Source organism: Magnolia sinica, chromosome 10, assembly GCF_029962835.1.
Source record: "Magnolia sinica isolate HGM2019 chromosome 10, MsV1, whole genome shotgun sequence".
Lineage (NCBI taxonomy): Eukaryota > Viridiplantae > Streptophyta > Magnoliopsida > Magnoliales > Magnoliaceae > Magnolia > Magnolia sinica.
This window is the reverse complement of record NC_080582.1, coordinates 50,176,502-50,198,777: the sequence shown is the minus strand read 5'-3', so window position 1 is coordinate 50,198,777 and position 22,276 is coordinate 50,176,502. Positions and strand designations below refer to the sequence as shown.

Here is a 22,276-nt window from a genome sequence, read left to right as displayed (position 1 = left end):
CTCCTGGGCATAACTGTTCTTGCTGTGGCTTGATTAAGACATAGCCAACCTCAACTCCGGTGAGCTCTCTCCCCCCTCCTCCTTTCATTTTTCAGTCCATGTCTGGCTCCATGAGCTCGTCGGAGGGGGTTTTCGGTGGTGAAAGTGGGGCGAGTAGTTGCCTTAGGGTTATGTCAAACCCACCTTCGCCACTGGTGGTGAAGGTGGATGCTTCCTTTCGGTATTCATCTTCGAGGAGAGTACTGGATAGGTCTCCGGTGATTGCTTGCCTTCAAGTGCAGAGGTTCATAAGTAATATCCTGTGAATACAGGGTCGATCCCACAGGGAGATGAATTGCAAGAAGGAAAAAATCAAATGTAAAATAAACTAAGTAATAAAAACTAAATTGATAATTTGATTTTGGGATTTTTGAATGGATGTAATTCAACTGAATAAAAAATACCCAAGCTTCAAAGTTCCACACATAGGTTAATGTTCCAAAATCATGATGACTTGGATAACACAACTAGGATCTGAGCACTATGGTCAGCCTAATTAGAAAATAAAACACTTTAAATATTTTAATAAATGAAATAAAAGATTAGAAAATAATGGATTTGCACCATTGACATATATTCTCAAGCGCCAGTGATTTTAAGTATTCAATATCTATAGGATAATGAATATCAAAGAAATATAACAGGTTGAGAACATCTCCTATCTAGAAAATCTGATTGATCTAGGGTAAGCCTATCCATCAATGTGGATCTCATATGATGGAAACATATGGATCTTACAAGAGGATAAAAAACAAAACCTAAATAATAGATAACATGCATACACCATTCTTCTCATCATTAAAACAATCAATCATCATAATCTTAAAGAAATAATAAACCCATGTGCTTCCCTTCTAGCTTAGGGTAGAGGGAACTTAGAAAAACATAATTAAATTGTAGAGATCAAAAGCAACAAGAAATAAAGAAGAAAAAAGTACAAATAGAAAAGATCTAAAATAAAAAAACTTGTAAAGCTTTAATAAAACTAAAGAACTCTTTAAAAACCCTAAATATTGCTCTTGAATGCTTCTAATAATGTTTTAGAATGCCCTTAGAGGCCCTATTTATAAGTAGGGAACTCCAATTTTTGTACAAAGTTGAAAACCCTAGAAAACGCCTTAAATATACGTATTTTCTCAAAATAGACTTCTCGTTGCATAGTTCTTTTAAAACAGACTTCCTGTTGTGCAGTTTTCCAAAATAAATTTCACAGCTTCATAATACACTTTTTCAGGATGATTTCAGGATTCTTCACTTCAAATCTTCGATTCTCTTCATTCCTTGCTTGGTTTTCTTGGATCTTTGGCGTGTGAATTCTTCAATCTTGATCTCCTAAGATCCATCCCTTGCCTTGGTGATTTTTGAGCATCAAATTCTCACTTTTTAACACCCTTTTTCAATCTAAGCTCTTAAATTCACCTTGCAACACATACATGAGTAAAATAGAATATTAAGATGATTTATGTTCATAAAACCAAGATATAAATGGAAAAATTATGTAATATTTGAGTCTCAACACACCCCTCAACCAGCATTTTGCTAGTCCCGAGTAAAATAAATGAAGAAAAATAAAAATAAGAATAAAAATTAATTTTAAAAATAAAATTAAAATGAAAAAAAAATTCTAACTAAACCACTTTCGCAGGTAATCTCGATTGCATTTAGCATATGCAACAAGCCTTTAAACCCCTAGGTTTCCCCTAGTGGACGAGTTATAGTCTCGTGAGGGTTTTTAGAAATGTTACCCACAAACATTGAAAACATGAAAAACAGTTCAACACTCAGAAATTTATACAATTATGCCTCCATTCATCATATGAATTCCAAAATAAAACAATACTTATTCTAAGTTTGAAGTTAGAATCTCAATTTCCTAATCCATTACATCCTTGAGTTCAGAAACCTAATCAAAATTTAGAATAGTTATGATCCAATATCCTTAGGTGCTTTGTGACACTAGTCTAACTTTGAGAAATATGCATGTTCCCTGTCCTAATTCCTTTCAATCATCCCAAGAATATGAAATCTCTAGTTATCTCATTTTTTTCATGACATTTCTTCTTTTATCATCATATCCTCATTATTATAGACCACCCTTAAATGAAGATTCCCACTGGGTTTGCTTCATAACCTAAGGTATCGTACTTGTAATGGTAACAGTAATGGATACTTAGGTATCCTTACTCCGGATTACTGACACGATTGTTATGGTCATTGCATTCATGCTCTATAATAATTATTTTTTTTCATCACTCTTTTTTTTCCTTCAATATTCTCTCTTTTAAACACATATCAATGGTACTAATTCATTCAACCTTGTTTGAATCAAAAGTTGTTATTCTAGTTCACATATCATATTTCTCACTTAGTTAGCTAGGGTGTATTGTGAATTCAGTACATCAAATTACAACTCACTTTAAACTAGTGATTAGATAATTGAACTTAAGTTTATAATTTTTAGTTGTCAGATTTCTGACTACTATCAACCTAGACTAAGTATTAACTTTGCCTTTGAAATTCACAAAATATCATGTTCACATTCTTGTATATAAAAATATTATTTTGAAAATGTTGAAATTTTTTTTCCCATAAACCTAAAAAAAATAAACTTAAACCTAACTGAAACCTAAAAATAAAAAAAAAAAATAATAAAATAAACTGAAACCCCTAAAAAAAAACTTTCACATGGATGACTATCCACACCCCCCAACCTAAAATCTACATTATCCCCAATGTAATGATAATGTAATGCAGAGAACAATAAAAATAAAAGAAAAGGTGGATGGTACCTGCCATGAAAAACTCACCTGCTATGTGACACTAAAAAAATTGAATATGATATAAATCAAACACAAATGCTCTGTCAGACCAGGAGCATCAATCTGAATATTTTGGCTCATGAAGAAGGAAGGACTCCTCTCCCACATGAAAGTTTTCCACATAAGGCTTCAATCTCTGACCATTAACTTTGTATACATTGCCATTACGTAGATTCTCAATTTCAATAACCCCATGAGTATAAACATTCTTCACAATGAAGGGGCCTGTCTATCTTGATCTTAACTTTCCTGAAAAGAATTGGAGACGGGAATTGTACAATAGGACCTTTTGCTGAGGTTCAAAATTCTTCCTCAGGATATTTTTATCATGAAAAGCTTTGGTCCTCTCTTTGTAGATTTTAAAATTTTCATAGGAGTCTCTCCTTAACTCCTCTAATTCATTTAACTCTAATTTCCTTTGTCCACTTGCTTGATCCATATCAAAGTTTAATTTCTTTATTGCCCAGTAGGCTCTATGTTCCAATTCCACAGGCAAGTGGCAAGCCTTCCCATACACCAATCTGTATGGAGACATTCCAATCGGGGTCTTATAAGCAGTCCTATAAGCCCATAAAGCGTCGGATAGTCTGAGGGACCAATCCTTCCTATCTGGCCTTATAGTTTTCTCTAAAATGTGTTTGATTTCCTGATTAGAAATATCAGCTTGCCCACTCGTTTATGGGTGGTATGGAGTGCTCACTTTCTGCTTGATGCCATATTTCTTCATCAAAGCCTCAAATGTTCTATTGCAAAAGTGAGACCCGCCATCACTAATGATGGCCTTTGGAGTTCCAAATCTAGTAAAAATATTTTCCTTGAGGAATCGTATGACCACTTTATTGTCATTGGTCCTACTTGGAACTGCCTCAATCTACTTTGAAACATAGTCCACACCAACCAATATATAAAGAAATCCAAAAGAAGATGGAAATGGACCCATAAAATCAATACCCCAACAATAAAAAATCTCCAATGGTAAAATTGGGGATAAAGGCATCATGTTATGCCGGGACACTCTTCCCAACCTTTGACATCTATCACAAGCAACACAGAAAGCATGGGTGTCTTTAAACATGGTGGGCCAATAAAAACCACACTGTAGGATTTTTGCAGTAGTTTTCTTAGCAGAAAAATGGCCACCACATGCTTCCATGTGATAAAAAGAAATAATACTTCGAACTTCATCCTCTGGGACATAACGTTTAAAAATTTGATCAGTCCCATATTTATATAAATACGGGTCATCCCAGAAGAAGTTCCTAACCTCGGTTTCAAAGCGCTTCCTATCTTGTGACTTCCAATGATATGGCATTTTTTCCGTTACAAGATAGTTCACTATATCTGCATACCAAGGCAATTTGGAGATCGCAAATAATTGTTCATCAGGAAAAGTGTCCTGGATATGTATCTCCTCAGTAAAATCATCTAACATCAATTTAGAAAGGTGATCGGCCACTACGTTTTCTACTCATTTCTCTTATCTTTTATCTCTAAGTCAAATTCTTGGAGTAGGAGGATCCATCTCAAAAGTCTCGGCTTTGCATCCTTCTTAGATAACAAATATTTCAAAGCCGAGTGGTCCGTGAAAATGACAAATTTGGATCCCAGTAAGTAGGACCTAAACTTATCCAAAGCAAAAACTACTGCAAGTAACTCTTTTTCAGTTGTTGAGTAGTTCACTTGGGCCGAGTTTAGAGTTTTACTTGCATAGTGAATAACGTAGAGCCGTTTATCTTTCCTTTGGCCCAAAACAGCCCTTATGGCATAATCACTTGCATCGCACATTAGTTCAAAAGAAAGTGTCCAATCTAGTGGACGTATGATAGGTGCAGTGGTAAGGGATGATTTAATTTTATTAAAGGCACTTGCACACTCATCTGTCCACTTAAATGGAACATTCTTTTGAAGAAGATTAGTCATGGGTCTAGTAATGGCACTAAAGTCCTTGATGAATTTTCTATAAAAACCAGCATGCCCTATAAGTGATCTAATATCTCTAACAGTTCGAGGGATAGGCAGATTAGCTATAATGTCAAGTTTTGAGCGATCTACCTCGATTCCATTTTTGGAGATAACATGGCCCAAAACAATTCCCTTTTGAACCATGAAATGACATTTCTCCCAATTTAAGACAAGGTGTTTCTCTTCACACCTAGACAAGACAAGAGATAAATTGTTGAGGCATTCCTCAAAACTACTCCCAAATATAGAGAAGTCGTCCATGAAAACCTCAAGAAACTTCCCAACCATATTTGAAAAAATACTTAACATACACCGTTGGAAAGTTGATGGGGTGTTACACAATCTAAATGACATCCGTTTGAAAGCAAACGTGCCAAATGGACAAGTGAACGTGGTTTTATCTTGGTCTTCCAGGGCTATCTCTATTTGGTTATATCCAAAATATCCATCAAGAAAACTATAGAAGGAATGACCTGCTACCCTCTCTAAAACTTGATCAATGAATGGTAGAGGGAAATGGTCCTTCTTTGTGACTTGGTTCAATTTTCTATAGTCAATGCAAACACGCCAACCAGTGGTGACACGTGTTGGTATGAGTTCATTATTCGAATTCTACACAATAGTTATTCCAGATTTCTTTGGGACTACTTGAGTTAGACTCACCCAAACACTATCGGATATTGGGTAGATGATTCCCACATCCAATAATTTTATCACCTCATTTTTTACAACTTCCATCATTGTAACGCCCTGAAATTCGGGGGTCGAGCATAATTCAGCTCCCGAGTTCCAAAACATCACTTATGCAACATATTTAATGATGGATGTATGTTGTCTGTATTAGTGCATAAAACATGGAATAGATTAAGCCAAATTGCAAAGATAATTCAGGGATAAGTGAAGAAAGCAAGCGGAAGACTTAAAGAAATATATGTGTACAAGTGCAAATCCCTGAAGTACATATACATACCAGGTCGTATTACAAGTGTTGCTATCAAAATTATAAGTATTAAATTACATCATTTAATTCCCAAAAGAAAACCCAGAATCCCGCGCATCAGAACAAGGCTCACTAGAACCTATCTGAAAATTGCATGAAAGAGAATGTAGCCTCATCATCCTCGATCTCTGCAACTAAGACAGAGTCTAGTGGGTGTTTAACACCGCCTAGAACGTGGGAGTGAGTGATCAACTCAGTGGAACAATATAGCAAAGGTTAACATGTTATCAGTTCAATCAAGCAGTAATGATAAAGCAGAACAATCAAACATGTCCTAAGTAATCTTGTTAATGCAAGGATGTATGTAGAATGATACATGCCTTCGCGCGTACACCCTCAGCGTCTTCATCTTACGTTACGCATGACATCGCCTCAAAGTGCGCCATGTCTTCAAAGCACATGCAAATGCGGTGCATGAACATGATTACCAAGTTGTTATTAGTCCTTTTCATACAGAAGGATTGGGAAGCTAAGATACCTTCCTCATATCACCATCCAAACAGTGATCCATTCTAAGGTCGTCAGTCTTAGACATCTCATACGATTATTTGGTTTCAGGTCGTAGCAAAGGGCTCGTCACTAATCAATGCATGCTTATCATACCTTCGTTACCACAATAAGGCTCGTCACCTCAATGCAGTATCCAGGCATGCTCGAGGTCACTACAAAGGGCTCGTCACCAATCAATGTAGGCCGACAGCGCAAATATAGTGTCTCATACCACCATAATCGGCTCACGAGTTTGGTTGCTCACTGGTCACTACGGGGAGGCTCGTCACCACAGCGTAGGCCGACAGCTCGACCACGGTGTCCCATACCACCATGTCCGGCTCATGAGTCTTAGCGGATCAAGGTACAATGGTTAATAGGATTTCATCAGTGAGTTTGGTACCCTAGATTCAAACAATAGCGTTCATTCATGGTGAACATACATCGGATAATCGGGTTACTTGATGAACTCGACTAGCACGAGCACACGTTAGGTTGAACGACATAGTGTGCGCAAACACTCCACATGGCCAAACCACTGCCGACAACTCTAATACGACTCGGGTTTGTCTAATCACGTCCTACGTGGCGAAAGCAATCTCAGCCACGATCTCAAGGCCGATTACCGATTTCCTGGACTAATTCATAGTCCCACACACATTCCACTACAACAGATATTCATATCTACAATTTAGAATAAGAATGGAACAACAACTCAAATCATGTAGTACGTAAGCATTTAAAGAATATCAACTTAACATGGATTTAAGCATAAGCAAGACTTGAAATTAAACAACAAGGAATATGACTTGCATGTAGGAAATCATACACATCAATAGGAGTGTTGAGAATCGCTTCTCAACGCCCGCAATTAGTATAATATATTACACTTTAGTTCATTCAGGCATTTCTACAAACACTTAGAATACATAGTTCAACATACATGACGTATGTTGAAATACACACATTAGGACAATTCCTTTTACCAAGGAGTTGCCGCACATACAATTAGCATAAGTACACGACAAATAATCATGGCAAACACATGTTCATATTTTATACGCATACGGTACTTTATACATACACATAGAATACACAAATCTCAATATAACACATGCATATCAGGAACGCAAAATAAACATAACATTTGGCATGTGAAATCTCATCCATAATAAGAATAAACCATTCACTGGCATTGAAAGCCTTGAAAACCATAACCTATACGATTAAAGTCCGCACCTTAATCCAGAAATAGAGCACCGAACTGATTCAGACGATATGTCTTCGTCAACGGTGACAGGATAACCTAAGACAAGAATAGAAATGAGCTACAACAACACAAAGACTATTCTAAGCTCTAAAACAGATTAGGGTTAGGTTAACTTACCCAAAGATGAACTCAGAATCGCCGGAATAACGATTCAAAAGTGAAGGTTTAAGGATGAAGAAGAACAGGAAAGAATCTAAGATGATTCACCAACTTCTCTCTCACTTTCTCTCTCTTTTCCTCTCTCTTTCTTAGCTAGGGTTAGGAAATTCGTATGGAAAAGAGAGTTAGGGTTTTAAGGTCTATATATAGGCCTAACATTGATGAAAATAACCCCAGGGCCAAGGTATACTTAGGGTATAACCAAAACAGGCTTCTCTCGATCCAACGGAGCACTTCCGGTGGGCCTATTACCACGAAAGGTTGGACTTAAGCTCACTGACCATGGATCTAGGTCAAGCTGAGTTTTCGTACCGATCGGATCTTCAGATCAGTCGTGGCGGACCACACTCAATTCAATGGTCACCGAATCTCGATCAGGTCCACAAGCACAAGAACATGCCTGGGCCACCTTTCCTGATCAGAGGGTGAAATTAGGTCAGAATCCAACGGTTAGATTGCTTAAAATTATCGCGCAAGCGACACGACTCAGATTTCATAAAATCTTATTAAATTTCTCACCGTTCTCACACTCTTCACTCCGGACTCAATCAAATCGACCCAGAACATCATCTGGACTTGATTTTTGAGGTGATGACCAAGTCCAACATGGTGACAGCAACAGCCTAAGATCATTGCTATCGGATTTTCGACGCGCGGTCCAGGTCCGATCCAGAACTTTCAAAAATTCCCAAGAGCAACTGGATTTAGCGATGGATCCCAGATTTCAGAGTAACATAGCGCTAACCATTCTACAGGTTTTGAGTCATGCAGATCAAATTTAAAGTGATTGATGCAAATTTCACAAGCAATCAAGTTTAGTGCTAATTACCCCAATAAGCTACTAAGGAAAGATAGAGGTAGTACTCGGGTCTTGGCACAAAATTTTCAAGGTCATTACAATCTACCCCCCTTAAAGAAAATTTCGTCCTCGAAATTCGTTCCTTCTCATATTCCTCAAGGATCTGAGGGTAGCTCTTTCTAACCTCAGTTTCAGATTCCCAAGTAGCCTCTTCCTCACTATGATGCGTCCATAGTACCTTCACAAGAGGGATGACCTTGCTACGCAATACCTGCTCCTTCCTATCCAGAATACGCGTCGGTCGCAGTACATATGTGGCATCCTCGCTTAACTGCACCTACTCCCAACTGATAATATGCGAAGGATCAGGAATGTACTTCTTCAGCATAGAAACATGAAATACGTTATGCACGCCCGCAAGAGGTGTGGGCAAAGCAAGGCGGTATGCTACCGCTCCCACTCGATCCAGAACTTGAAATGGACCAATAAATCTCGGTGTGAGCTTTCCCTTCTTATCGAACTGCAGAACTCCCTTCATAGGAGAGACCTTAAGAAATACATGGTATCCAACCTCAAACTCAAGCGGTTGCCGCCTCGTATCAGCGTAACTCTTCTGCCTACTCTGGGTTGTCAGAAGTCGACGTCGAATAATGTCAACTTTCTGTGAAGTCGCCTGCACCAACTCCGGGCCAATCAAACTACGCTCGCCAACTTCTGCCCAGCAATGCGGTGCTCTGCATGGGCAACCATACAACGCCTCATAGGGAACCATGCCAATACTCGCCTGGAAACTATTATTATACGCGAACTCTGCATACTGGAGACAGTCATCCCAACTGTCCTTGAAATCCAAAATACAAGCTCGTAACATGCCTTCTAGGATCTGATTCACACGTTCCGTCTGCCCATCTGTCTGCGGATGAAACGCGGTGCTGAACTTCAATTTCACACCCATCGCTTCCTGGATACCAGTCCAGAAGAAAGATGTGAAACGCGTGTCTCTGTCAGACACAATCTCCAAGGGAACTCCATGCAGACGTACAATCTCCTTGATATACAGACTAGCCAACTCGTCTGCAGAGTTTGTGACTCTGATCGGTAAGAAGTGAGCCGACTTCGTCAATCGGTCGACGATCACCCAAATAGAGTCATATCCCTTGTTCTCGACAACCTAGAAATAAAGTCCATAGAGATGAAGTCCCACTTCCATTTTGCTATGGGCATGGGCTGAAGCAACCCAGGAGGTCGGCGATGCTCTGCCTTGACCTACTGGCACGTGAGACAACGAGAGACAAACTCAACAATATGGACCTTCATGTTGTCTCACTAATAAGATCTTCTCATATCCTGATACATCTTCATGCTACCTGGTTGCATCGTAAGCTTAGAACTATGGGCTAACTCGAGAACCTCTCGTCTCAAGTCAGGGATGTCAGGAACACATAACCGGCCACGAAATCGTAGGCCCCCATCAGAACTAACACTCCAGTTGGAGTTCTCATCTCTACCAACCCGCTTCCTCATCTTCGCTAAAAGCTCATCATCTGCCTGAGCTGCAACGATCTTCTCGTCGATAAGGGGCTGTACACGAATGTGTGCGATAACCTCATACAGCTCTTCCACCGTAAGCTTCTTCTCAAAGTCTCGCACAAACTCCAACATATCCTACTCTGCTATCATCAGCGGAGCCGCAAACTCAATAGCCTTCTTGCGACTCAATGCATCTGCCACAAGGTTCGCCTTGCCCAGATGGTATGAAACATCGAACTTAAAGTCTTTCAATGTTTCCATCCATTGGCGCTACCTCATATTTAGATCACGCTGCGTGAAAGTATACTTAAGGCTCTTGTGGTCGCAAAAGAGCTCGAACTCCTCTCCATAGAGGTAATGTCTCCAGAGCTTTAATGTGAAAATGACAACTACTAACTCCAGCTCATGCGTAGGGTAATTCTCTTCGTGTTTTCTCAACTGCCGCGAAGCATAAGCAATCACCCTGTCCTTCTGCATAAGGATACAACCCAGACCAACGCAAGAGGCGTCAGTATATATAACATACTTAACCCCTTGTTCTGGCAATACTAGCACAGGGGTAAACGTCAACTTGTCCTTCAGCTCTTGAAAAGCTTCCTCCGCCCTCTCATTCCAAGCAAACTTCAAATCTTTTTGTGTCAACTGCGACAACGGTCTGGTAATCTTCGAGAAGTCTTGTATGAAGCGTCGATAATAGCCTGCAAGACCCAGAAAGCTCCTTACCTCAGTAACTGAACCAGGCTGCTTCCAGTCCTGAACCGCAGCTACCTTAGCAAGATTGACAGCTATCCCTTCCTTGGACACCACATGTCCCAGGAACTTGACTTTCTCTTTCCAGAAATCACACTTCTTGAACTGCGCAAAAAGCTGATTCTTCCTAAGAGTATCCAAAACCGCTCTTAAGTGCTCCTTGTGTTCTTTCCGACTCGCAGAATATATCAAGATGTCATCGATAAAAATAATGACGAATCAGAACAAGAATGGCCGAAACACCCTGTTCATCAGATCCATGAACACGGCCGGTGTGTTCGTAAGACCGAACAACATCACAAGGAACTCATAGTGACCGAAGCTAGTCCTTAAAGCGGTCTTCTGCATGTCCTCATTCTTAACGCGCAACTGGTGATACCCTGACTGCAGATCAACCTTTGAAAAGTACCGTGCCCCCTTCAATTGATCAAACAGATCATCAATCCTAGGCAAAGGGTACTTATTCTTCACAGTTACCAGATTCAACCTGCGATAATCAATATATAATCACAAGGAACCATCCTTCTTCTTCACAAACAAGACAAGTGCTCCCCAAGGAGACACACTAGGCCGAATAAAGCCCAAATTCAGCAAACCATCTATCTGCTTCCTTAATTCCTCCATTTCACTCGGAGGTATAAGATAGGTGGGCAAAGAAATGGGCACCGCACCAGGCATGAGATCAATAACAAAATCAATCTCGCGCTGAGGAGGTAATCCATGAATCGACTCAAACACATCTTCAAACTCCCGAACTACCGGCGTGCTTTCAAACGCCGATTCAGCCATACTCTCCAACAGAGAAGTATAATAATTAAGACGAAAAGGGTAACTGACCTGAACTGGGAAAGTAACTGTCTCGCCCTCAAGTTCATGGATTGTCACCGACCTTGCTTCACAATCAATCTCTGCTCGCATCCTCGTGAGCCAATCCATACCCATAATAACATCGTAATGAAAAAGAGGTGCGACAAAGAAATCAACACAAATCAATCCACTTCCTAGATCAACCAAACAATCCATACAACACTTGTTCATAGCAGAGGAAATCCCCGTAGCGGTAGTAAGCGTCACTCCTTACATAGAAACAGTGCTCAAACCCAAACGCCTAACTGCTGCATATGATATAAGAGAAGTAGTGGACCCTGAATCCACTAGCATAGAAACGGGAATACCTTCAATGTACGCTGTAACCTCGAAGGATCTTAGCACTAAGTCAGACATAGGCGCTTCAACTGAGAGCCCATGAACTCGAGCCTGCTGCTGACGATTCGGCAGAGGAACCATGGGCCGCTAAGGTGGCCTAAAGCTAGGAACTGCAGGTCTGAAGGATGGATGAGCTGGTGCTGAACGAAGAGGTGGAGGTGAAATAACTTGAGGCATCGGACGGCTAATCCTCTGCGGTGGAGTAAAACCACTGGTCCACATACGTGAAAAGCAAAAACGATCTAAATGCCCCATCTTCCCACAATATGAACAGCGAAGATCAGCTCGCATCTGCTGAGTGGGCTGCGCTGAACGCCTAGGAGGAGAATCTGCCTGTGGCCTCTTGCCGAGAAAAGGTGCACCCTGAAAGTCAAGTCGCGGCCTAGGAACCATAGGTGCTCGCATACGGGACGACCTGTCCCCGTCCTGCTCTGCTTGCAAGGACATGCTCACCAACTCCGCATAGGAAGAAATGCTAGCATAGCATATCTTCGATCGGATCTCACGCCTCAATCCCTTAGAAAAATGCCGCATTCTCGTCGGCTGGTCGCCCAGAATCAAAGGAACATACTGACCTAGCTCAGTGAACCGGTTCTTATACTCCATCACTGACAGCCCTCCCTGGCGGAGGTGAAGGAACTCACTCTCCTTCTCATGTCGGTACGTTACCGTAAAATACTTCTCGTGGAAGCGTGCCTCAAATGCCTGCCATGACCACTCAAATCCTTCCTCAACAGTGCGAAGAACATTGTCCCATTATAGACTGGCCTCCTTCTCAAACATGAATGAGGCAAGCTCAACCTGCTCAACCTCAGAGCAGTGCAGTGGTCTCAGCATCTTAGAGATGTGATCGATCCAATACTCGGTCTCCTTGGATCTATGAGAACCCGCAAATGTGGGAGGTCATAAGCGATGGAATCGCTCAAAAGTGCCGCTCGCACTGGCGCTCCCAGATGGGGGCATAGGTGAAGTAGGAGGAGTCGCCCCCACTGACTAAGCAAAGATGCCAGCCATGGAAGATAGGAACTGCTGCTGCTGCTGCTGCTGAATCTGCTGCAGCTGCATCAACAGCATCATCTGCTCAAACCTATTAGTAGGCGGAGCAGACGAAGATGCACGGCTCGGCTTAGGAACCGAAGGCGTGACTGGAGGAGCCATAGGTGTCGGCCCAACACCGGAATGAGATGGGCCCGTCTGTGGATCTGACTAGTTATCGCTCAGGGGAGGAACCCTGACAAGCGACTCAACCAAGGAGAGACAGGCCGAAGTCTTTGAACCCTTAGGAGGCATACCCTACATTCAACAAAGGATGCAACCTGTAAGATTCTATGTCCACATAATCCATCCACACAGCATTCACAACACAACTTCAAAGATAAAAAATATGCATTCCATTAAACAAAATTGTCGCAATACAGTAGTGCAACATTATATGAATCATGACAGGGAAAGCATGTGAACTATAACTTTTAAAACTTCAAGCAACAATAAACAACTTCCAACTACAAAAGCCAACAACGGCTACACACAGAAGGAAACAACAAACAAAGCAAAGGATGACTACAACGACAACTACTCGTCAGAATCAGGAGATGGAGGCGGGGCACCCTTATCCTGCAAACAACACAGGATAGACTTCAGAGTTCGAGTCACCTTCTTGAACTTATGCTTCATAAGGCCTCGAAGATTCATGATATCCTCGCATAGAACAGCCTGCCCTTCCTCAAGTCGAGCAATACGGGCATCCCTGATAGCCTGATCTGCGCTCTGCTCTGGTGCTACAGGAGGAGAGCTCTCACTAGTATCCTGTGCCTCAACCTCTTCCTCATCCTGCTCAGTTTCTTCTTTAATCTCAGCACCACCTTCAGCATAACTCTCATCCTCATCACTCTCTGACTCATCCTCACTCTCTAAGGCTTGACGACGAGGACCAATCTCCATCTGCTTAAGGGTCGTCAGATTAATATGATGAACAGGAACCGGCTTCTCTGCTCCAAGCCTATAGCCAAACTCATGAGCAAGCTTATAGATAAGTCGGCTAAAAGGAAGCGATTCGGTCCTAGTTGAACGAGCGATAAGGATAATCTGACGCAAGATGTACGTCGGCACACATAACTTCGCTCCTTGCCCCACCTGATACAGAAAATCTACCATCAGGTGCGTACACTCGCTGCGGTTGCTCCACCTTAGATATACATTGAACGTACACATGTGGTGAAGCAAGCGGAAGTCATTCGTCATGTTAGTAGCTAGAAGACTTCTATTTGGCTGCCATTTGACCAAACGACCACACAAGAACCGAGTGCGACGGTCCCTCTCGCGCATACTATTCAAATTCTTCTCACTGGCATGCACCTCACCAAGTGGCACATTCAGGAGTCGGGATATCAAAGCGATGTTGACCGTGGCCTCCCGACCGCTACCACAAGGAATCTTGAACTGCAGAGGCTCCAGCGAAGGATCACGAATATTGGCATAAAAAGCTCGAACAGTATTAGCATTCGCGCGATACTCGCCCTCAAACAAGGGACACCAACCAGCCCCTTCCAGACGCTCCAATAACAGAAACTCGCCAAACAGCCGTGGATCAACATGAGCCTCAAAAAGGACCCTACGGCCTTCATAGACTCCATGTGATAGCTCCGCCAACTAGGTTCTTCCAATGGGAGCTTAAGAATTAAGGTCCCGCTTGGTCTGAAACTCACGGGCGGCGGTCGTGCTTGCGGCGGTACCTCTCGGCCTCCGTGCACGGGTTGGGTGGTTAGGCCTGACTTCATCCATGGGCGCTCTCTTCTTCCCCATCAAAGAAAGAAGGGAGGAAATGGAAAAGATGGTCGTGATAAACTCAAAGAGGGCCATGAAAAATGAGAGAAAGAGAGAAATAGGAAGGATGGTGAAGCTTCCACACACTTGAGATCCCAAAAGAGGATTTGAGAGCCCAAATGAGAAGAAAAGAAAGTGTAAACAGCAATAGAGGGTGAGGTTTGAGATCGGTTGATTAGGTTTGCACGAAAATAGAAGAAGAAGATTTGAAAGAGATTTGGAGGAGTTTGGAGAAGAACTTGAAGGAAAAGAGAGCTTGGGAGGGAGGATTGTGAAGGAAGTAGGGCTTAGAAAGGGTTTTAACCAACAAACCATGGAAGGGTGGGTCACACTAGGCCATACACTCATCGGCCCGAGCCGACCCGCTGATCGGCGAGGACATCGCCGGTCTCTAGACCGTCCAGCGATGGCTCGCCGTTTGGGCGAGGTCCTCATGGTCCCTTAGCTCCAAAATGATGTGGGTCCCCCCTGGGCCCCACTGGAAATGCCCCGATCGGCCCCTTTGCTTGATTCCACGCCTATCGGGCCATTGGAGCAGAAATCTGATACAAATAGAGATTTCTTGAAGATTGAAGGGTTGAAATAGGAGGATAAACCATCTAGACTCATTAATAGATGGCTAGAAGGGATTTCGGGTCACTGTGTGTGAGCAGGAGAGAGCACAGACTCGATCTCAGTGATCATTTTCAGTAAACTTTCGCCAATAGAAGCAACGAAACACAAACACACAATCTACGATAAACTCGCACCCAAATATACTAAAGTGGCGACAGCGTGCGGTGTATGACCATAACCTAGGTCTGGTTTATTCCAAATCATGCTCTGATACTAACTTGTAATGCATTGAAATTTGGGGGTCAAGCATAACTCAGCTCCCGAGTTCCAAAACATCACTTATGTAACATATTTAATGATGGATGTATGTTGTCTGTATTAGTGCATAAAACATGGAATAGATTAAGCCAAATTGCAAATATAATTCAGGGATAAGTGAAGAAAGCAAGCGGAAGACTTAAAGAAATATATGTGTACAAGTGTAAATCCCTGAAGTGCATATACATACCAGGTCGTATTACAAGTGTTACTATCAAAATCATAAGTATCAAATTACATCATTTAATGCCCAAAAGAAATCCCAGAATCCCGCGCATCAGAACAAGGCTCACTAGAACCCCTCTAAAAACTGCATGAAAGAGAATGCAGCCTTATCATCCTCGATCTCCCGCTTTGCCTCAGAGGTCTCATCAACATCTGCAACTAAGACAGAGTCTGGTGGGTGTTTAACACCGCCTAGAACGTGGGAGTAAGTGATCAACTCAGTGGAACAATATAGCAAAGGTTAACATGTTATCAGTTCAATCAAGCAGTAATGATAAAGCAGAACAATCAAACATGTCCTAAGTACTCTTGTTAATGCAAGGATGTATGTAGAATGATGCGTGCCCTCGCGTGTACACCCTCAGCGTCTTCATCTTACGTTACGCATGACATTGCCTCAAAGTGCGCCACGTCTTCAAAGCACATGCAAATGCGGTGCATAAACATGATTACCAAGTTGTTATTAGTCCTTTTCATACAACAGGATTGGGAAGCTAAGATATCTTCCTCTTATCACCATCTAAACAGTGATCCATTCTAGGGTCGTCAGTCCTAGACATCTCATATGATCATATGGTTTCAGGTCGTAGCAAAGAGCTCGTCACCAATCAATGCACGCCTATCATACCTTCGTTACCATAATAAGGCTGGTCACCTCAATGCGGTATCCAAGCATGCTCGAGGTCACTACAAAGGGCTCGTCACCAATCAATGTAGGCCGACAACGTGAATATAGTGTCCCTTACCACCATAATCGGCTCACGAGTTTGGTTGCTCACTGGTCACTACGGGGAGGCTCGTCACCCCAGCGTAAGTCGATAGCTCGACCACGGTGTCCCATACTACCATGTCCAGCTCATGAGTCTTAGCGGATCAAGGTACAATGGTTAATAGGATTTCATCGGTGAGTTTGGTGCCCTAGATTCAAACAATAGCATCCATACATGGTGAACATACATCGGACAATCGGGTTACTTGACGAACTCGACTAGCACGAGCACACATTAGGTTGAACGACATAGTGTGCGCAAACACTCCGCGTAGCCAAACCACTACTGACAACTCTAATATGACTCGGGTTCGTCTAATCACATCCTACGTGGCGAAAGCAATCTCAGCCACGATCTCAAGGCCGATTACCGATTTCCTGGACTAATTCATAGTCCCACACACATTCCACTACAACAGATATTCATATCTACAATTTAGAATAGTAATGGAATAACAACTCAAATCATGTAGTACGTAAGCATTTAAAGAATATCAACTTAACATGGATTTAAGCATAAGCAAGACTTGAAATTAAACAACAAGGAATATGACTTGCATGTAGGAAATCATACACATCAATAGGAGTGTTGAGAATTGCTTCTCAACGCCCGCAATTAGTATAATATATTACACTTTAGTTCATTCAGGCATTTCTACAAACACTTAGAATACATAGTTCAACATACATGACGTATGTTGAAATACACACATTTAGACAATTCCTTTTACTAAGGAATTGCCGCACATACAATTAGCATAAGTACACGACAAATAATCATGGCAAACACATGTTCATATTTTATCCGCATACGGTACTTTATACATACACATAGAATACACAAATCTCAATATAACACATGCATATCAGGAACGCAAAATAAACATAACATTTGGCATGTGAAATCTCATCCATAATAAGAATAAACTATTCACTGGCATTGAAAGCCTTGAAAACCATAACCTATATGATTAAAGTCCGCACCTTAATCCAGAAATAGAGCACCGAACTGATTCAGACGATATGTCTTCGTCAACGGTGACAGGATAACCTAAGACAAGAATAGAAATGAGCTATAACAACACAAAGACTATTCTAAGCTCTAAAATACATTAGGGTTAGGTTAACTTACCCGAAGATGAACTCAGAATCACCGGAATAACGATTCAAAAGTGAAGGTTTAAGGATGAAGAAGAACAGGAAAGAATCTAAGATGATTCACCAACTTCTCTCTCACTTTCTCTCTCTTTTCCTCTCTCTTTCTTAGCTAGGGTTAGGAAATTCGTATGGAAAAGAGAGTTAGGGTTTTAAGGTCTATATATAGGCCTAACATTGATGAAAATAACCCCAGGGCCAAGGTATACTTAGGGTATAACCAAAACAGGCTTCTCTCGATCCAACGGAGCACTTTCGGTGGGCCTATTACCACGAAAGGTCGGACTTAAGCTCACTGACCATGGATCTAGATCAAGCTGAGTTTTTGTACCGATCGGATCTTCAGATTAGTCGTGGCGGACCACACTCAATTCAACGGTCACCGAATCTTGATCAGGTCCACAAGCACAAGAACATGCCTGGGCCACCTTTCCTGATCAGAGGGTGAAATTGGGTCAGAATCCAACGGTCAGATTGCTTAAAATTGTCGCGCAAGCGACACGACTCAGATTTCATAAAATCTTATTAAATTTCTCACCGTTCTCACACTCTTCACTCCGTACTCAATCAAATCGACCTAGAACATCATCTGGACTTGATTTTTGAGGTGATGACCAAGTCCAACATGGTGACCGCAACAGCCTAAGATCATTGCTATCGGACTTTCGACGCACAGTCCAGGTCCGATCCAGAACTTTCAAAAATTTTCAAGAGCAACTGGATTTAGCAATGGATCCCAGATTTCAGAGTAACATAGTGCTAACCATTCTACAGGTTTTGGGTCATGCAGATCAAATTTAAAGTGATTGATGTAAATTTCATAAGCAATCAAGTTTAGCGCTAATTACCCCAATAAGCTACTAAGGAAAGATAGAGGTAGTACTCGAGTCTTGGCACAAAATTTTTAGGGTCATTACAATCATTTTTGGATTGAGACGCCTTTGAGGTCGTCTAATTGGTTTGGCGTCCTCATCAAGGTGGATCCGATGGATGCATATAGAAGGGCTTATACCCTTGATGTCAGAAATGGTCCAGCCCAAGGCTCCTTTGTGGTCCCTTAGAACTTTCAACAATTTAATCTCTTGATCCTTGTCTAAAAATGAAGAGATCACCACAGGATAAGTTTTATTTTCGCCTAAGTATACATACTTAAGCTCATTTGGTAGTGGTTTTAAATCAAGCTTTGGAACATTGGTTGGTGATGGCAGAGGTTGCAAGTCCTCGATAGATAGGATTTGAGTGCGCGGTCTCCATTGGTACATACCAATATCCTGGGTGGTAGTGCTCTCATTATCATCAGAAATTTCAGCAAGAGCTTTTTCTAAATCAGAATTTTTCAAGTCTCCAATGACTTGAATCAATTCATCAGTCAGACTAGGTTCTAATTCCTCTTCTTCTATCAAGCAGTCCATGAAATTCAACTCATGGATCTCATTATTATCAATGGGCTGCTTACATAGATTGAAAATATTTAGCTCTAGAGTCATGTTACCAAAAGACAAGTTCATCATTCCATTCCTGCAATTTATGATTGCATTTGAAGTTGCTAGGAATGGGCGGCCTAAAATGATGGAAACTTGAGCGCTAGCATTTACACATGGTTCAGTGTCTAGTACAATAAAATCCACAGGGAAGTAGAATTTCTCCACTTGGACTAGCACATCCTCTAAAATTCCCCTTGGTACCTTAATAGAGTGGTCAGCGAGTTGGAGTGAAATCGTGGTTGGTTTAAGCTCGCCTAACCCCATTTGTTTGTAAACCGAATAAAGTACTAAGTTGACACTTGCACCCAAATCTAGCAAAGTATGCTCAATTTAAAAATTCCTAATAATACAAGGAACAGTGGGACTTCTTGGGTCTTTGTATTTGGGTACAACCCTTTGTTGAATGATAGCGCTCACTTTCTCAGTAAGAAAGGCCTTTTTGTGCACATTTAATTTCCTCTTTACAGTGCACAAGTCCTTGAGATATTTAGCATATGATGGAATTTGTCTAATAGCATCAAGCAGAGGAATATTGACAGTAACCTTTTGGAGCATATCCAACACCTCTTGATATTTCATGGGGACAGTTGGATTCCGAAGTCTAGATGGGAACGGAACTGGAGACTCATATGACTTAGTCTCTTTATCCTTTTGTTGTTGCGACTCTTGAACTATAGCCGGTTCATCATTTTCTTGAGACAGTGGCTCACCTCCGGTATTTCTACCTGTTGCATTATCTTGTTATCGACCTCTTTTCCACTTCTCAAGGTAATGATGGCCTTAGCTTGTTCATGATGTAGCTCACTTGGATTTGAGTCTCCAATGAAATGTGTGTTTCGAGGGTTTGACACAGGTTGAGAAGGAAGGGTGTCTTTTTCCCTAGCATTTAGTTGAGTCTCAATCCTAGCCACAACTGTCTTTAATTCTTGATTTGATTGGATTAGAGACTGATTCATTTGAGCTTGAGAGTTCATGAATGTGGTCAATGCATCCTCCATAGATGATCGCTTTGGCGGGGGCACATATGGTGTATTGTTAGGTGCCCCAAAGAAGTTATTTTGTGGAGGCATTTGAGGTGCATTGGGCACATTAATTTGTGGTCCATTCCTCCAACTAAGATTAGGATGGTTACGCCAATTTGGATTGTACGTGTTTCCCAATTGTTGCATAACTGACCTTTGGTAATTATTTATAGCATTTGCTTGATCATGCTCATGCGTGATATTTTATACAACTGAGATTATTGGACAATCCTTTGTGTCATGGTCTGTACCACCACAAATACTACAAAAATTACCTAAGAAAGTGTTTTCTTTAACCATATCAACCTTTCTAATTTCTAAGGCTTCGACCTTTCTAGCCAATGCAGCGAATTTTGCATTAAGGTCGTCTTCCTCTCTTAGGACATACATTCTCATTTTCTCTCTAGGAATGGGTCTAGTTTGGTCTAATTTAGCAGAGACATCCCATGTCTAAGTATTCTCTGCTAACATGTCTAGAAAATCCCAAGCCTCATTATGATCTTTGTCAAGAAAGGTTCCACCACACATCATCTCTATGAACTGACGGGTATCCATGGTGAGCCCCTTTCGGAAAGCATCAATCACGTGCCATGGTTCATAACCATGATGTGGACAAGTAATTAAAATGTCTTTGAAGTGCTCCCAAGCTTGAAAAAATAGTTCATTCACCTTTTGGGAGAATGACATGATTTCTTATTTTAGTGCATTTGTTTTGTGCTCGGGAAAGAACTTTTTCAAAAACTCTCTACTTAAGGCTTGCCATGAAGTGATGGTATTAGGTCTTAGAGAGTTGAGCCATGCTTTAGCCCGATCCTTTAGAGAAAATAAGAATAACCTAAGCTTAAGTACATCCCTATTACCATTATTTACTTGTAACATTACAATTACTTCCTCAAAGTCCTTGAGGTGCAAGTTGGCGCTTTCAGAATCTAAGCCATGAAATTTAGGAATTAATTGAATCACACCTGGTTTAAAATCAATGTTCCCCGTGTGAGCAGGGAACACTATACAAGATGGTAAAGTTGATCTCTCAGGGTGTAAATGTTCACCTAAAGTTTGTGGTTGGTTTAACACATTCCTATGAACTTCATTTTCATCCTCAAGAGGAGGATTATGTTGATTTTCTCTATTTTGATTTATAGTTGGATCTGGCAGATTTGGATTTGGATTATCAACTGGGTCTGCCATGGAATCCAAGTGATGTTGAGTACCTCTTCTAAGTGAATAATAAAGGCCTGGAACTAGTCCCCCTTCAGAGGAGAGTCGATTGTTTTGATCCCTACTCCAACGGGACATAAACCATCCACACCACACAACAAATACCACTAATTCAAATCGCAAGTATGATACTTTAAATAAAAATAAAAACTTAAATCAACAACCTAAGTGGCAGTGCCGACCATGAGGGTTCAGTCCACAAAGTAAAAAAAAAATTAACAACCCAGGTGGTAGAGCCGACCATAAGGGTTCATTCCACAAAGCAAAATAAATCAACAACCCAGGTGGCAGGGCCGGCCATGAGGGCTCAATCCACAAAGTAAAAAAAAAATCAACAACCCATGTGGCAGAGCCGACCATGAGGGTTCAGTCCACAAAGCAAAAAAAAAAAAAATCAACAACCTAGGTGGCAGAGCCGACCATGAGGTTTCAGTCCACAAAGCAAAATAAATCAACAACCCAGGTGGCAGAGCCGATCATGAGGGTTCAGTCCACAAAGCAAAATAAATCAACAACCCAGGTGGCAGAGCCGACCATGAGGGTTCAGTCCACAAAAAAATAAAAATAAATAAAAGTAACACTAATGCAGAAATTAAACTATGCTAATATGAAAAATAGATTCAGCGGATGATCTTTGTGATCAAACAGCAACTATAGGACAACCATAGCACTTGGGTGATAAAA

The 22,276-nt window shown here is 41.3% G+C and overlaps 1 non-coding gene across 1 annotated transcript; it reads left to right on the top strand.

Moving 5' to 3' along the window:
- The first annotated feature begins 20,972 nt into the window (after positions 1 to 20,972).
- Positions 20,973 to 21,079, top strand: LOC131217906 (small nucleolar RNA R71). The gene has a single exon (XR_009157491.1). It is a non-coding gene; the product is annotated as a small nucleolar RNA R71 (small nucleolar RNA).
- Positions 21,080 to 22,276: the final 1,197 nt, after the last annotated feature.